The sequence below is a fragment of the Lemur catta genome, chromosome 15 (genome assembly GCF_020740605.2).
Source record: "Lemur catta isolate mLemCat1 chromosome 15, mLemCat1.pri, whole genome shotgun sequence".
NCBI lineage: Eukaryota > Metazoa > Chordata > Mammalia > Primates > Lemuridae > Lemur > Lemur catta.
This window is the reverse complement of record NC_059142.1, coordinates 37,705,832-37,724,430: the sequence shown is the minus strand read 5'-3', so window position 1 is coordinate 37,724,430 and position 18,599 is coordinate 37,705,832.

Here is an 18,599-nt window from a genome sequence, read left to right as displayed (position 1 = left end):
GTTTGTTATCAAAATATTACATCTCTCAAGCCCGGATCAAGACCTGTCACTCATGGGATGCAGGGGTTATCTTACAAAATCTGCAGTGCTTTGCTGCAGAAGTTCACTCACAGGGGATTTCTGTTAAGTGCTCACCATGAGCAGAGCTTTACAGCTTGTACTGTGTCAAATGGGCAAATTCTGTTGGTGATAAAACCAAGACATCACTCCTTGAATCTTTTGAACAAAAAACATTTCTGGATTTTTTTTTCTTAACCAAGCAGCGTAGCACAGAGAATTAAAAGGAATGTGTGTTTGGCTTCTGCAGAAGAGGAATGGACGATCGTAGTGGTTAACAGAAAAAAGATCTGCCCACTGTCAGTGGATCTGGATCCCCTGGAGAGTTTTTTCCCTTTTTTTTGCTTTTCTTTATCTGTGGAGCGGTAGTGCCGGTGCCTCCTTCCAACTGTGTTAACAGAATACGTTGAAACACCCTTATGTGCCTGCGAACTTTCACGACGGCTTCTCTTGCCAAATGAGTTCTGTTGCTCAGACGAAGTTTGGCACCAGGCATGGTGACCTGAGCCATTGTGTCCCCTGGTGCAATGTGATAACTACATGTAGGCACCCTGCCGAGGGAAAAATGACAAGTCCCAGTGGTGTGCCAGAGCCAGCTCATAGTCGCATGTTAAATTTTTAGGAATTTTGTGAGTGGGCTGACTTCACATTGGTAGCTTGAAAGTGGCCATGGTGGAGAACTTTTACCACTGTAATCAACAAATGCTACAAATAAGCCGCCCAACCCCACCCCAAGCTGGTTGTTAAGCATTTACCAGCACACGACTCCACTGAGAGCTGAACACACTCCTGTCCTGGCTCAGCAGGGAGTTAGTGTCTGTAAGTTGTCAGCCCAGAGGGGTTTTGGGGTTTTTTTTTTTTTTTTTGGTAATTTGCATGAAGTTCAGTGTTGGAGATGATAAGAGTACATGAGATCTCTCTGCAACATAGTGGATAGGATCCAGAAATTTTATTTTGTAAAATATGGGAATCACATTACTGTAAAGTTAATGAAGTATAGTAGTTTTTGGTACATAGTGTTACAAAAAGCACAAAGCAGCAATGGTGAAGCTTAGACTGGACACAACTGACCATGTATTAAACTTAAAAAGTCCCAAATGATCATGAGGCAGATACTTCCTACTCACTCCCATAACATCATAACTTCAGCTTGCTTTGGTCTGGGAGCTGGGGAGGAGTGGACAACTGGAGGCAACCACCAATCCTGATATAGCCAAATTTGTACGTATTGTGTTGTGGCAGGATGTTATTGTACTTGATTGTGTCCCAAAGTCATGGCAAGGACAATCACTTATAGTTGTATTCTTCTTTTATGCCAGAGTTCTGGGAATATAGTAAATGCTCAGTATGTATCCGTTTTTCTTTCTGCCTTTCCACCCAAGTTTCCATTCACCCATTTATTCCCTGCATTATTCACAAGGGCTCACTAAATAATTGTTGGGTAATTAAGTAAAGTGGAGAAGAGTATGTGAGTACATTTTGGCAACAGGATCTCTTTTTAGCAATGTTCTTCAAACACTAGGAAGACTTTCCAAGGATTGCATGAGGATGGATAATTTTAAGAGAATCAATTTTCAAGTCCTCAACTTCAGCGTGTTCTCTTCCTGAAAATGACCTGTCTAGAAGACTGCCGCCATTGAGTTTCTTCTTTCCCACCTCCCCTTTCACAGTGATCCTTTTCCACTTTATAAAAGAAAAGAGAACATCTCTCACCCATCCCAGGAAGCCAAAGGGTCACTTAGATAATTTCTTTAATCAAACTTTCATAAATTATTTCCCTTCCATCCTTTTCATTGAGATACATTTCCAATAAATTTTACTATTTATTTTTTAAATTTTTTAAATTTATTTTTATTTTTTGAGACCGAGTCTCACTGTCTCACCCAGGCTAGACTGCAGTGGCTTGATCACAGCTCACTGCAGCCTCAAACTCCTGGGGTCAAGCCATCCTCCCACTTCGGCCTCCCAAAGTGCTAGGATTACAGGCATGAGCCACTGTGCAGAGCCATAAATTTTACTTTTTATATTTGATAATTATTGATCAAGAATTATAATATACCTATATTGTTTTAATCAGTTGTATGCTAATAATTGTAATGATAGTTCAATCCAGAAGAAATTTTTGACACATAGTACTTTATGGTAATAAAAATAACTTTATTTGGTTATGTGGGTTTTTGCTGCAGATACATACAATGGACTGAGCAATAGAAGACAAGCATTTAAGAGTAGTACATTAGGATAAAATTCTATGGGGAAAATCAAATGGAAATAGAAGTTCAAGGAGAAATTTTCTAATTTTTTTGAATAGACTATGCATTTCTAAATTTATGATGGAGTAAATCAAATCACTAATATTTATATTCTAATAGATACATTTGAAAGGATATGTTAACAGTTTAAATAATCATTATTTATAATAAATTAATAGTATGTTTTTGTTTAAGAATATTTAAGCTTATGAAAGATTGTAGATGTCAACTTGGTATCTATTTAATGTCCACTATGTATAAGGGAGAAGCATAATTTTTCAAAATTCTTTTCCAGGTACTTAAGCAAAAAGTTTGAATGCCAACACTGTTGTATAAAGTGTACAAAGTATAGCACAGAGGAGCCTTCAATTTAAGCCTGAGCCTATTTAAGGGCCTAAGGCAGAGATTCTCAAACTGAGATTTCAGGGTTTGAGAAATCTCTCAGTAGTATATGAAATTTTGTGTTTAAGGGCATGTGTAAATTTTTCTGGGTAAAGAGTACATATAGTTCTCAAAGAGGTCCACAACCCAAAAAAGATTTAAAAAATCTGACCAAAGCATACAAGGTCTTAAGGCTCTTGACTTTGCTGTTTTCACAATAGTTTCATGAGTACTGTTCTGCAGAATTGCTTCCAACATAAACAATTTTGGTTTAGTTGTTTGTATATAAAAGAATATATACTAACTATGAAAAATCATGACATAGACACAATCCCTCTTTCTTTGTTACTGTCCTGAAACCTATCCTAGGGCAATCTTTTAATTTTATTCCTTGTTTATTCAAAGGCCTTTCCTTTTTCTTAATTTTGATGGGGAAAATTTCAAGTGCTTCATGCATAGAAAAATGCTGGATAGAAATTTGGAAAACAGTTTTTAAAAGAATAGACATCATCTACCCCTAATGATTCTGTTACGTGGTTTCTAATCAGCAGTCTGGCAATAGATTGACATAGTATTCAAGCTTAGAATTAGGAAAATTACATTGGAAGTGACTGACAACACAGTGGTTTTAAAGCTTTGGATTCTAAAGTGTCACACACCACACAGCAGATGAATGAAGATGTCAGAGCCAGGCCTAAAAGAGGACCCTGGTAATCCAGCCCTTGGTGTATAACCTTCAAACACCAATAAACAAGATTATCTGGGTTTAACATGTAACCTTTCTCTCATTTTGACTGGTACATCCAGATGTTTTCTCATTTAGCTGCATTCTTGAAATCTGCTTTAACCGACTGCAGTTGGATCTAGATTTGAGGTTGCAGGAATGACAGTCTTGAAAACTATATTCAGCAGTGGGTGATGCTGTCTAAACAGTAACATATGGAGACCCATGGTTTAATTATTAAAAATAATTTGTGACCTTACCCTTAATAGATTTGTTAATTATGTCAACTGAATAAGTAAAAATGGGATCATGATAAATATTTCACTATATTCATCAGTCTGGTGGCATTAAAGACATTGATAAGATTTGTTAGAACCAGGCTTTTCTGCACCTGCGTCTACAGGAGCAGAAATCCCAGCCATGCTTTTGTTGTCCTTTGTTACCTTCCAAGGAAATTCATAGCCACCCTAGAGAAAATAGGAAAGGCTCTTTATTAACTTCTCTGAAGTCAGTCTAGGCTTGTGCTCATACTTCCCATCCACCAAAACTTGGACACAGTTTACGGTCCATTATTATCTCTTTTCATTGCTTGGAGCCCAGAACTATCTCTGGCATTTTTATATGACCTCTTCCTTACTCACCATCAGCTTGATATTCCAATTCCAGTCCTTCAAGTTGTACTAGTTCTCTCTCTGAGACCGAATAGAAAAGATAATTCCTTATTTTCTTCTTTTATCTAGTGAGAGAACTCTCACATCCCTGAGTAAACCCTCAGAGGACGTCCCCATGTGCATTTATACTGCTGCCTTGTAGGTCAGAGATAGTGCTCATTAGCTAATTAATAATCAGAGCCTAGCAAAGCACACTAAATTATTAACAGAATAAGAAGTGAGATAGTATGGTCCATAAAAGCACAAACTATGACAAAGAAGTAATACAGTTAGAAAATCTGGATCCTTATGGATTTTAGCACAATTTAGACAGACAGCAAACCTCAGTAGTTAAGTATTTGTCTGAAATTGATAATTAAATACCTCAGTATGGGAGATGTCCCATCAGGCCAACTCCTTTACACTTGATTGTTTTATCCTCCTTTTCTACTGCCAAGTAGCAGATGCACCTTGTATTTTTTAACCAATTATTCTTGTGAACTTTGTTGAAAGGGCATGAAATCAGTTGCACAGGAACAAAAGGAGTTAAAGATAGTCTTATGAGCATATGTCACATGGGAGTAATAGCTCAAAAACTGCCCTTGTCAAGATGCTTCTTATAGTAGTTGGCGAATGGGTAGCCAAACTCTCCCCTTTTGAGACAGTGTCAATATCAGGATAGCTAGCTATCAGTTTTGGGGTTTTTCTTTCCTGCATAGATTTCTTCTTTTTTAAATAGCTTTAATGTGGTTATAATTTACATACCTTTAAGTGTTCAATTCAATGATTTTTTTAGTAAATTTACCAAGTTGTGCAACTACCACATTTTAGAACATTTCCATCACCCTAAAAAGACCCCTTGTACCTGTTGGCAATTAATCCCCATTCTTACCTCCAGCCTCAGGCAAACCACTGATCTTATTTTTGTCTCTATAGGTTTACTGTTTCTGGACATTTCACATAAATAGAATAATACAATATGTAGTTTTTTGTTTCTGGTTTCTTTTACTTAGCGTAGTGTTTTTGAAGTTCATCTGTGTTGCTACATGTATTGGTAGTTTGTTTCTTTTTGTTTCTGAATAGTGCTCCATTGCATTGATACGGTACATTTTGTTTATTAATTTGATGGTTGATGGATATTCAGGTTGTTTGTGTTTTTTGACTATTATGAATGGTGCTGCTGTGAACATTTACATACAAGTCTTTATGTAGACATACGTTTTCATTGCTTTTAAGTAGTACCTAGGAGTGGAATTGTTGGGTTGTGTGGTAAATCTATGTTTAATTTTGTAAGAAACTGCCTATATTAGTTCTTGATTGCCGTGTAACAAATTACCCCAAACTTTAGCAGCTTAAAATGATACAAACACGTCCTCTCAAGAATACGGGCCCAGCATATCTGGGTCATCTGCTTCAGAGTTTCTTCCAAGGCTGCAGTCAATCAAGATAGCGACCTGGGGGATTGTGGTCTCATCTAAAGGATTGACTAGGGAAGGGATCAGCTTCCAGACCCACTCATGCGGTGGTTGTTAGGATTCATTTCCTGAGGGTTGTTAGACTGAGGGCCTCATTTCCTCACTGGAGGTTGGCCAGACACTGCCTTTATTTAGTTTCTGGCCTTGTGGGCTCTCCAGCTTACTTCATCAGAGAAGCACCAGAGACAGAGAGAGACTACAAACAAGATGGAAGTCACAGTCTTGTAATCTAAGCACAGAAGTGACACCTTCCATCATTTTTGCCATGTTCTATTCATCAGAAGCAATTCACCTAGGTCTAGCCCATACTCAAGGGGAGAAGATTACACAAGGGTGTGAATACTAGGAGGCAGAGATCACTGGGAGCCATTTTAGAAAGCTGCCTACCATACAGCCAAACTGTTTTCCAAATGGCTGAACCACCAGCAATGGATAAGAGTTCCATTTTTTTTCACAGCCTTGCCCACACTCATGACTGTGTGTCTTTTTGATAATAGCCATTCTAGAAGGTGTGAAGTGGTATCTCATTGTGGCTTTAATTTGCATTTCTTTGGCCTGGCCAGTGGCTCATGCCTATAATCCTAGCACTCTGGGAGGCCGAGGTGAGGTGGGAAGATCCTTTGAGCTCAGGAGTTCGAGGCCAGCCTGAGCAAGAGCGAGACCCCATCTCTACCAAAAATAGAAAAAATTAGCTGGGCTCTGTGGCATGCCTGTAGTCCCAGCTACTCGGGAAGCTGAGGCAGGAGGATTGCTTGAGCCCAGGAGTTTGAGGTTGCGGTGAGCTACGATGACACCACTGCACTCTACCCAGTGTGACAGAGTGAGACTCTGCCTCAAAAAAAAAAAAAAAAAAGAAATGTTGATTCAAATCTTTTGTGCATTTGTAAGTTGGATTATTTGTCATATTATTAAGTTGTAAGATATCTTCATTTATGAATCATGTTTTTGGTGTCATATCTAAGAAATTTTGCCTAGCTTAAGGTCATGAACATATTATGTGTCAGCTACTAATATGCTATTCCTTTACATACATTATTATGCTTAATTTCATTACTGTAACAACCCTGTTAGGTGTAGATATTATCATTTTTGCACAAATGAGAAAATTCACAAAAGTCAAATGACTTGCTGAGGTCACACAGCTAGTTAGTGCAGCCTTCAACCAAAGTTCTATCTTACTCCAAAGCCTGTGCTCTTTTGCCAGGAACTTAAAAAAAAAAAAAAAAGGCATTCAAGTCTATTTTCAGTAGAAAAAATAAGAGTTAAATATTATATTGTCCGTTCCCTGTAATTATCAGTACCCATTCTAATATTTGAATACTCTTAGTAGAAAGCTCTCTATTTGTGATCATTAGAAATTGCCATTTGAAATAGAAGGGACATGTACTCCAGTTTGCTGGCTGGATTCTATTCTAGTTTTATTCTACCAGACAATATTCTCTCCACGGTTTCTGGTAGAGCTGGGATGCATCTTTGGTTACAGCCTTAAAGTATGTTACTGGGCATCTGTTATGCAGTTGTTATACTTCACCCTCAGGGATGAATATGTTCCAATGACAAGAGAGCTTATTCCCTTGTGGGCTTTTAATGTTGTAAATTCACCTAGGAGAAGTCAGTGCTGAGTTTTCTTCCACTATTTCTCAGTACTCTAATTCCATTATTTGAAAACCAGAGAGGGAAGAAGGGAGGAAGCAGAGAAGGATAAAAGTCTAAATAATATGTTACAGATGGTAAATTTTATATTATTTTTATACATTTTGTTTTGATTAATTTAATGTTAAAAAGAGCAAGAATCTTCTAATTCTTAATCCTTATACTCATTTCCCTCTCCTCCAAAAATCCTTCATACCCTTTGGGTCTGATTGATATTCCTTAAGTTAGAAATACAATTTATTGTTTCCTTCTACTCTAGGCTAATGAGCTAGCTTTAGGCAAAATTGCAATGTGTGTAATTTTTTAAACACCATCAACCCTAATTTTGTACTCAAAGCAAAGAACAGAATAATTGTTCACTCCTTCCTTTCTTTCTTCTTACCTTCTTTTCTTCCTTCCTTCCTTCTGTTTATTTGGTGAGCAGTCACTGAGCTCTGTACCAAGCACAGTGCTAAGTGTTGAGGGTACAAGCAGAATAATACACCGACATTGACATCAAGCCGCCACTATGTAGAAGGAAAAATGGGGAATATTATAGGAGGAGTAGATTTGGAAAGGAAGAAGAAAGGAAAGAGATAATGAACTAGTTTGCAACTTGGTGAATGTGAAATAAGTGTAGGAAATCCAAGAAGTGATTGGAAGTATATGTCTGGGGCTCAGCAGAGAGGTCTATTAGAAATACAGATTTGAGAGTCAAAAACAATAAAAAGATGGATCAGAAAAGTAGTAAAGTGAAAAGGCAAAAGTTCCAAGAAACAGGCTCCTGGAGATCACTTACATCTAGGAGACAGAGCAAGAGGAGTACACAGAGGAAATAAATAAATACATGAGGCAGGAATCGAACCAGCAAAGAGTAGAGGTAAGGGAAGAAATCAAAATGCAGGGACTGGCCAGAGGCATCCGATTGCAAAGTGGTGGAGCAGGAGGGTGAGAAGCCAGATTACGGGGAGGTGAATAAGTCAAGTGGAGAACTGGTTATCACCGTGGGGCATGGGCCTTATTCTGATGTATGATGAGGAGAAACTTTACATACTACATGTCAGCATCAGAATGTTGTAGACAAGCTAGGGGTGTGTTTTCCTAATTGATTTACTCCTTCTTTTTCTCTGCGGGGCCTGGTTACTGTCACTAAATTGGTTCAGGCTGCCCAAGGAGTTCATTCACTCATTCATTCATTCATTCATTCAATTCCTAAAGTAACTGGGCCCTCTGACAGGTTCTGGGGACACAAATATTGTTAAAACCTGGTCCCTGCCGTGAAGATGCTCCTTATCTATATGGGAAATAAAAATGTTAACTGTCATATAACACAACACATACTAAAAACACCAAGAACTACTTATGCTCTGAATATAAAAGACATTTTCATTCCTTCCCTTACCTGTGATCCTGAGTTTGGTACTGTGACAGTCAGAATGTTTTTAGCCAATTGAATTGTACTTGGATGGCAATTTTTGAATTTTTCTAAAAATTATATTTTAACATGCTTTAAATTTTTTATTGAATGCTGTTTTTTAAAAAAGATAGCATGAATATTCTATGCAAGAGAATTTTAAATGAAAAGGAAGTTTTTTTCTTCTGGATGTATAAATGAAATTTCTACCAGGTGCATACTTTAGTAATATTTAGGCAACATCTAAAATTTCAAAACTTCAGCCTCTTTAAATCTATTATTTTTTGATGGATAGCCATTATTTCTCCGAAATATATAAAAGTATTTAATATTAATACATAGATTAAAACAATCAATAGAAAAAACTAATCGTTATAATGGGCAGAAATGAAACAATCTATTTGTAGACTGGTGTACGGTTTAGAAAGAACTTTCACACATCATGTCCTTCAGTCCTCACAATTCTAGATAAAGAATTGCACCTGGCCTCATGGCATTTGAACCTTAACGTGGCTGAACCGTTGGAACCTTACTACTGCTGATGTGTAGTGTACTCCTGTTGCTAAAAGTAGTAAATATCCTCTTGTTTTACTGAGGAAGCAAAGAATTACACTGAAATTATTAAACAAAATTATTTTTATTATTATACCAATAAATGAGCTATTTGATAGTCAAATAATAAGACAAAAATTAATGTTGTTAGTAAAATTGAGAGTGGTTCCTTTGCAACTAAAACTTTTTCATATTGTCATGCTAATGCTCTTGCATTTGAAGTGGCCTGATTTACTAATTACCAGTTTTCGTTCTTTAAGGGGAAATTTTAAAGTCTGATGAGAGTATGTTTTAATGAGAACTTAAATCAATAGAATATTATCCAAATTTGTTATCTCTTATTTCACTGCTATTGAGATAGAAATATCTTATATTTATTAGTTTGACTCACCTATTCCAGTTTTTTCCTAATTTTAAAATAGTCATTTTTTAAATTAATAAATGTCTATCCTTTTAAATTTTAAAAGAAGACAAAAAAAGAAAACATAATGGATTCTGTAAGTCATGACCAAAAGTTTAGTTTGCATTGAAGCTTTATAATTTTACTAGTTAGCAAATACTAAAACTTCTCCTTATTCTTTGGTTCTCAAAATATCCTAGATTTTCCTTTTTCATAGTTTTATACACAAAAGTGTAAATTAGAAAATGACCCATCATTTTAGTGTTCTAGTTCCTAATGCAAAGAGGTCATTGTGGGAAAGAAGTACAGACATTAATTTTATAAAGGAAAATTGTTCTGGTTCATCTGTGCTAGATTGGATGATAGCAACAAACTCTGTAGACTAAATACCTACAATACATATATCTCCCATTTTGCTCTTTTAGTGCTTGAAGCTTCTAAATCCTATTAACAGCTGTCAAAACCTGGTAAACTATTTAGATGCTTTCACAATTTGTTTAATTGGATAGTTAGAAAATGGCATGCTAGAAAAGCCCACCCCCCCTTTCTTTTAGCCTGACTGAACATCTGTAGCATTAGGGCCTCATTATCTCTGAATTGGCATAGCAAATCAGTAGCATCATTAAAATGCCACATTAAGATGATTAAGCTTCTTTGTTATCCAGTTGACTTTTGCCTGTGCTGAGGATTTCATGGTTATGACCCCCGATCCTTGTAAAACACTTAAACAACATCACCCTTTTGTGTCTTCCCTAACAGCCTCTATCTTTTGTCCCTTTTCACAATCTCTCTGGCAGACCCGAGGCTATGACTTCAAACTTTATCCTTCTCTGAGTTGGATTCTGAGATCTCATAGTTCAGAGTGGAAATTCAGAGCCCTCTTTTTATTCCTAGTAACAACATGCCATCCAAGACACCCAAGTTGCCTGTTCTGTTTGCCATCTTTGATAGGTTCTTCTCTCCAGCCGAGCATTTTATGTGCCTGTAAAAACAAACTGAGGCACAGTTGGCTGAGACTGCTATTGCCCCTGAAGGATTTAGATGTTGGATCCTTTCCAGGACCCATTGTTTTTGCAGTGTCTCAGGTGAAACCAAAAATGTCTACTCTGGAGTGCAAGGCTTTCATGTGATAACCATCACCCCAGGAAATGAAACCATGTGCATCAGCCCCAGTGAGCCAAACCTTTGTTCTCTTCAGCCTACAAAATTCTCTCTGGGGGGTGTGTGTGTTAGTGTGTGTCATCTTCCTAAGAGGCCTCCAGAACATAGACAAAGATGGGAACAATTGTACCCCAGAGCAGCTCCTTTAGAAAGAAGTTTAGTTTAATCTAATTTCCTATGGATTAGATTCAGTTTAGACATCTTTTCCCCTCTCTGGGAATATAGAGCAATTACCTTTATCAGCAATTTGTGATTTGGTTTGGTCTTTTCTCTACAAGTTCAATCATAAAAACTTTACTCAGGAAGCCTTTAACATTTTTTACTATGAAATAGATCATATGTACAACAAGGCAAATATAATTACATGTATAGTTCAAATAACAAAACAAGCATCCATACACCCACCACCTGACTTAAGAAATAAAAATTTTGCTAGTGCCTATGAATATTCTTGATAGTTTTTAAAGTATCATTTTAAGGTGTGTGTCTAAGAAACCTGATACATACTGTAAGAAAACTAGAATTTACAAAACCAAAATGGAGAACCATTCACATTTCAAAAGGTTTATTCACTTTACAAAAGACTTCAGGATGTTTTGAGGCAATTCTTCAAGTACATTCAAGTATTTGTTGCCAGATCTTTAAGATTTTTTGCCTTTATTAAATAGGTCAGGTGTTTCTAGTCACTGACAACTGAAAATCAGAGAAAAATAAACATCTTTGAATGTGTTATATAATGTAAGTCAGTGGGACAGTGTTATTAGCTTTACATGAAACATTTTATGAACACATCAACTATATATAAAGACAAATCTGTAGAGTTTAATTACATCATGCTAAATGTAAAGCAGGATGAAATAGGTGTATGAGAACAAAGAAACAGAAGATTTTTTTTTCGAGTTAGGGTATCAAGGAAGACTCCACGGATGAAGTGGCATTTAAACTGCATCTGGAAGTTTGAATAGAATATTGATCTGGTGGAGGGTAGAAGGTACGGGAAGGGATGGATAAGAGGCTTGGGGAACTGTGATAAGTCGGATTGCTGCTGTGATTCTCAAAGTTTAATGTGCATAAGAATCCTTGCAAATCTTGTTAAAATGCAAATTCTGATTCAGTAGGGTTGAGGCCTGAGCATCTGCATTTCTAAAAAGCTTCTAGGGGATGGCAGAAGTGTTGGTCCAAGGACCTGACTTTGAGTAAGCAAAGTTCTAGTGTAGAGATGAAGGTGATTGAAGAAGATTGAGAAATGAGATGATCAGGTAGGCTTGGGGCAGGTTCTGGACAAGCACTTGAATGCCTCACTAAGGTGTTTGGACTTTTATTCTATAAGCAAATGAAATCATTGAAATTTTCTAAATAAGGGTTTCATTGCTACAGAATAGTTGATCTCGCAATAGGATGTAGTATAACAGAGGTCGCATACACTGTGGGCCAGTTAGGAGGCTAATGCAATGATATATTCATGTATCAAGAATTTATTGGATGTCTGCTTTATGTAGGGCACTGTGTCAAACTCTGGAGCTGTGGTTCTCAAATGCCATTATGCAAAAGATTTACTTAGAGAACATATTTTTAAATGTGTATTCCCAGTCCCCACACCCAGGTTAGTAGATCTATGGTGGGAGCCCCAAAATTTCTATTTTAAAACCATACAACCTCTGGTCTTACAGATACAGTTTCAGCAGTGTCATAGGGAATACTGAGTTAAAATACACACACACACACTCACACACACACACACACACACACACACACACACACAGCCTATGTAGCTTCTGCTCTTTGGGTAGCTTACATGTCCACAGGGGAGATAAGGTGAGTTTATAAGTAACGCAGAGGAGGCAGGAACAGGTTATTTTCCAGCTAGGGAGATCAGAGAAGGTATAGTATGGGAGAGGGAGCATATTAGTTTGGCCTTAAAAAAAAGATGTGTAGTATTTGGACCTGTAGCTATGTTGGGGAAAGACCTTTTAGGCCATGGAAATAATATGGACAAAACCAAGAATATTTAAAAGTTCTTTTGTTTGTTTAAAGATATCTGATTAGTCGAAATCAACATTCCAAAGATAGGTTGGGGCCAGATCTCAAAAGGTCTTTTAAGTTCTTTGTTTCTGAGTTTGGACTTTATTTTGTTGGCAGTGGAAAATATTGAAGAATTTTGTCTGGTCATGACATAACCAGAGCTATAGTTTAGGAAGAGCAATCTCATGGTGGTGTACAAGATGAGCTAGAAAGGAAAAAGAAAGGATGCAGGGAGGACAATGTGGAGGCTACAGCAGTCGACTGTGGGAAAGGTAACAGGGTCTGAGGATTAGATAATGGGCACGCAAAATGGTGGAGTGGAGAAACAGACTGGAGATTGGGTACAAAGATAGAACCAATGAATGAATGTGGGGGCACAAACAAGAGAAAGGAAAGATAACTGTAAGAATTCTGCTTTGATTAACTAGGAAGATACCTAGGAAATGGAAGACTGAAGAAGGGGAGAGAGATTATACCTGGAGATAAATATTTGGAGATTAATCATATAAATGGCTAGTTGAAGCCTTAAGAATGGATGAAATTGTCGTAGGAGAGGTGTGTAGAGGGAAGAAAAAAGAAGGTCAAGGACAGTATCTAGGACACAGAGGGAGGAAAGGAGCTAGAAAGAACAGAAAGGTAAGGAGAGAAGGTACAGTTTCACTGAAGAAATAGGAGTATGGAAGAACCAGGGATAGTGGTTAGTAGCGTCAAGGAGTACAGAGAACAATGGCACAGGAAAGGGTATTGGATTTAGAATCAGGAGATTATTAGTGATCTTCAAGGAAACAGTGTCAGTGAATTATGGAGGCAGAAGCCAGATTAGAGGGAATTTTGAGTCAGATTTGAGGATATAAGCATAGATTACTTTTGTCGTAAATCTGTCTAGAAAGGAACGTTGAGAGAGGGTGAGTTCAAGTATGATGTGATGACAGATTAAACTAAATTGCAAATGGAAAGGAAAAGAGTTGGCATCTAGAGAGCCTGAAGACATAGAGTTGGTAGATCTCGGAGACTGACTCAATGTGGAGATTGTAAGGGAAAGGCTTCCACAGTTTTAAGACTTGGAGACTGGAAGAAGAGAGGTGCCATTTGTCAATAAAAATAAGTCGTGATTTAGAAGCAAGTTTGGGTTCAAAGATGACAAGTTTGATTTTAGACATGCTCATGAATATTTTCTAGAAGTACTCAGTAGAATGCCCACCTTTCCTCTGCTCCAGTGTCTTCCAAGGCCTGGAATGAAAATCTCTTCATTAGAGCAGACTGGTGTCTTTCCTGGCTGTTCTGGTAGGCTGTATTTACAGGCTGGGTGCTAATCTCTCAGAAATCCCATTCATACCTGAGATTCTAATTTATTCTAATATCTAACTCTGTTTACCTTCACGTGGTAAACCACAATAAATTGCTGATGCCCGGTAACCATGCAGAGAGGTCATCCAGGTTGTTTATCTCAACCTAGTAAGACTCCGAAGGCAAGCCAGCAACTATACCAAGAACGTTTTTGTTGCAGTGCGTCCAAAAGACTTCCCTAACGCCCTGTCCATGTGACTCTTATTGCTTTCCCTGTGGCCCTGGATCTCAAATACTGTCTTCCTTGCTCTACGGCTAAGTCCTAAAGGAATAAAGCCAAGATCTGATTTTGAGCCAGGTTGGTGTAGTACTGAGTTCCAGGTCTGGCCTGCTAAAGCCAAAATTCTGAGGAAAGGAGCAGCTCTCTAATGTCCTCTGTTTTCAGAAAGATCCAACACATTTATCTTACACAGTATTTTTTTAATGTTCAGTGACCATGGAGTGGCCTGAGTCTAGTAACACTCACATTTTCTAACCAAAATGAAAAGGATCCTTTTCTGCTGGCCCTTTCTGTCTGCTGTTTTTGGTTTTCAGTAGCTGAAATTTTCCGTTGAGGTTCTTTTAAACGCCTACATGCAAACTGCAGAGCACTCAAGCTTTGGTGGGATGTTACCCACAGCTGGAGTGATGGAGGAAGGGAGGCGGGTATAAGCCTCAGGTGCATCCTTCTCTTAAAAAAAAAAAAATTGAAAAAACAAAAAACACTTAAGCAAACAAATTCCATCTGAAGGCAAGCAAGACCTGTCCAGAGAAAGAAGGAAATGAACCTCTTTCCAAGTAGGAAATAGATATCCATTCCTATATAACCCAGGTGCCTAGGATGGGCAAATTTGAAAGTGCAGGATATGTTGGATGTATCCTACAGCCCTGTGTCTCTGCTAGTCAAAGAGTGAAAGCTTGTGAACCATGAACCGTGGCGAGAAGCAGTGGAACAGTGTTGCAGCCATGGCTCTTCTGATGGTGGTTAAGCCCTGTCTTGCTCTATTAAGCAAACACAGTTATTGTAGATGAAAGGTAACCTTGATAGAAGTGAAAATTGAAACTTGGGTTGAAGGTAGCAAGCCAGGCACAGCTGCAGTTCTACTTCCTCCTCCTGTGTGGCAACAGGAGCAACACTTACTGATGGTTTTTTTGGAAGGGATGTAGTTTTTTAAAATATCTTTTTTTTTTCAGAGTGTTTTGGGTTTTAACATCTATACCACTGATGGAAGGATGTGGAGTAGAGTTGGTAAGAAGCCACGGAGACTTTATGCGTCTAGTGTGTGAGGTTGAATCCAAGTGACTGATAGTTCAGAGTTAAGGTTAGCGTTCTTGTCACACCTCTGCAAGTAACTGGCTGCATAACCTTGGACAAAGCACTGAAAAAGTTTCTGCTCCCAGATTTCCTCATCTGGGAAAGAAGAGGGCTGGATTAGATGATCTCTAAATTCTCCTGCAGCCCTAAATTCCATTGATTTGTGATTCCTCATGGGGAAGTACAACTTCATATTTCTAAGGATGAATGCTTGAAAAAGTAAGCAGTTAGACAGCATATTTGGTATATGAAAAATCTCTTACAAATGTTTATTGTTATTATATCAGGTACATTTTTAGGTTTTGTTAGTGTCAGTACATAAATTTGCCTTCTTCATTTCTTATGTTCTTCAGCTTAAGAGGATTACAGCTCTTCTAAAAAAGTTTTTTTTTATTTATTTATGTTACAGCTCTTTTTAAGACAGTACTTGGGCAGCCACTCACTTAGCCCAGTCTCTCCTACCCAGTCCCACAATTCTAGGGTCTTGAGTTTAGTCCTCCCTAACTTGGGTACAGGTATCCTTCCCCCCACTTAGGTTGAGCCCCATTTACCTATGTCAATGGAAGTGGCTCCTTAGATTACATTAAATAATTACTTTTCCTAGTCAGGTGCAGTGGTGCGAGCCTGTAGTCCCAGCTACTGGGGAGGCTGAGGTAGGAGGATCCCTTGAGCCCAGGAGTTCGGGGCTGCAGGGAGCTATGATCGCACCTATGAATAGCCACTGCACTCCTGCCTGGGTGACAGAGCAAGACCCTGTCTCTGGAAAAAAAAAAAGAATTACTTTCCTTTTATCTTTCTCAACACATTTCACTAGTACTGGCGGCTTCCTATACATTCATTGTTGTGCTTTTTCAGTTCCAAGAGAGACAAAGAGATAAGATGTGTTTTGGCAGTTCTTATACATGGAAGGTGAAGAGGCAAAGCATGGCTTAAAATCAGAAAAATCATGTTCACTATTCAACTTTCAATCTTAGTGACTTAAATTGGATGCATTTGAAGGATTAAAAGTGTTTTCTTCTTGAAACCTAAGAGTACATCATCTTGCTTTTTTAACTATAGTTACCAAAAAAAAAGAACTAAATATGAGAACCTATCATCTCCCTCAGTCCTGGAGAAGAGTTGCTCAAAATGTTTGTTTCATGATCACTTTGAACAGTCTTAGCTAAAATCTATTATCTCTAATTTTTTGGATAACCTGATCTGTCACCTATTTTTATGTGTACGAGTACGTGTTTTCCTGTGTGGTTCTGAATTCAAATAATGTGTGATCATCCTAATGATGTTTTCTTGCTTTGTAGATGTACAATGTCATGCTAGCTTCATTTGGTATTTAATTATCAGCTGTGGATCTCTGCTTTTTGAGCTGCTTTGATAGCTCCAAGTACAGTCATTGTCCATTTCTTGCATTTTCTTCCCTGCAGATGATTCGATGAAAGTGAAAGATGAATACAGTGAAAGAGATGAGAATGTTTTAAAGTCAGAGCCCATGGGAAATGCAGAAGAGCCCGAAATTCCTTACAGCTATTCAAGAGAATATAATGAATATGAAAACATTAAGTTGGAGAGACATGTTGTCTCCTATGATAGTGGCAGGCCAACCAGTGGAAAGATGAATTGTGATGTGTGTGGATTATCCTGCATTAGCTTCAATGTCTTAATGGTTCATAAGCGGAGCCATACTGGTAAATAGTCTCCTTTTTTTCATTCTTCTGAAAACTCTCCTAATGCAGCCACCTGAGAAATGAAGTGGTGGAATTTGGGACCTTTGATTACTGCCATTGATTTTTGCTATAATTCTGATGCATCTCTTTCTTTCTGCATTTTCATTTACTCAGTGATTTTTTTCTCTGCTTTGCCCATGCGTTTGGCAAACATATTGCAAATGCTATGAATAAAAAAAGACTGCAGAGAGCACAGTGTTCTAGGTCAGCCAAATACTTTTTCTTCTGTTCATAAGTAGGAGTTGAATTGCGTGATTCATTTCTTAGCCATCTTTCATATATTTTTGCATAACACTTTTAATAAAAGCAGATCTCCTTACTGCATTGGGTTCAAATTTGGTAGATGAAAGGGTATAGTTTTTATTACCAATTTTATTTTATTTTATTTTTATTTTATTTATTTATTTATTTTTTTTTTTGAGACAGAGTGTCACTTTGTTGCCCAGGCTAGAGTGAGTGCCGTGGCATCAGCCTCGCTCACAGCAACCTCAAACTCCTGGGCTTAAGCGATCCTACTGCCTCAGCCTCCCGAGTAGCTGGGACTACAGGCATGTGCCACCATGCCCGGCTAATTTTTTCTATATATATTTTTAGTTGTCCAGATAGTTTTATTTCTATTTTTAGTAGAGACGGGGTCTCGCTCAGGCTGGTCTCGAACTCCTGACCTCGAGCGATCCACCTGCCTCGGCCTCCCAGAGGGCTAGGATTACAGGTGTGAGCCACCGCGCCCGGCCCCCAATTTTAAAGAATTTATCTTCAGACAATAAACAGGTAGTCTTTAGAAATGCATACAGACACAGCAGTCCCACTGAGCCAATAGATTCCATCTGACATCTGATAAGAAGACTTTAAAAAGAAAGATATCTGAAGTTACCTTGTTAGGACTTTAGTCTGTGACTCTTTTTTCAGAGGAGATTATACTCAGAAAGAATACTTAGTAATAGAAAAACTTATATCTAGAAAGCACTTCTAGAGCTACTCTTGTTTCCTTGCTCTGATTCAAGACAAGATGAGACTTAAAATAGCCTTGCTAGGTGAGTGCTTTTTCTCTCCTACAGGAAGATTCCATAAGTAAGTCTTAATGCTTGCTTTGCAACTCAGCTCCCACCTGATCCCATTAGGAGCAAAATCTCTACAAGATGAGCTTTGGCCCTAGGCATCTAATCTGTGCATATGCTTCTCCACTTGCCTAGTGATCAGAAATCTCCTTTTTTGTCCTTTTTAAAGGTGAACGCCCATTCCAGTGTAATCAGTGTGGGGCATCTTTTACTCAGAAAGGTAACCTCCTCCGCCACATTAAACTGCACACAGGGGAAAAACCTTTTAAGTGTCACCTCTGCAACTATGCATGCCAGAGAAGAGATGCGCTCACGGGGCATCTTAGAACCCATTCTGGTAAGTGCGGGAAATGAGCATTCCATGCTAGTAACTGTGTTCCTCACAGCCCAGTGTGGAAACCAGAAAGAGTTAAGGATGGAGGTTTTAATCTGTCATTCTTGTTCTGAAGGGTTACAACA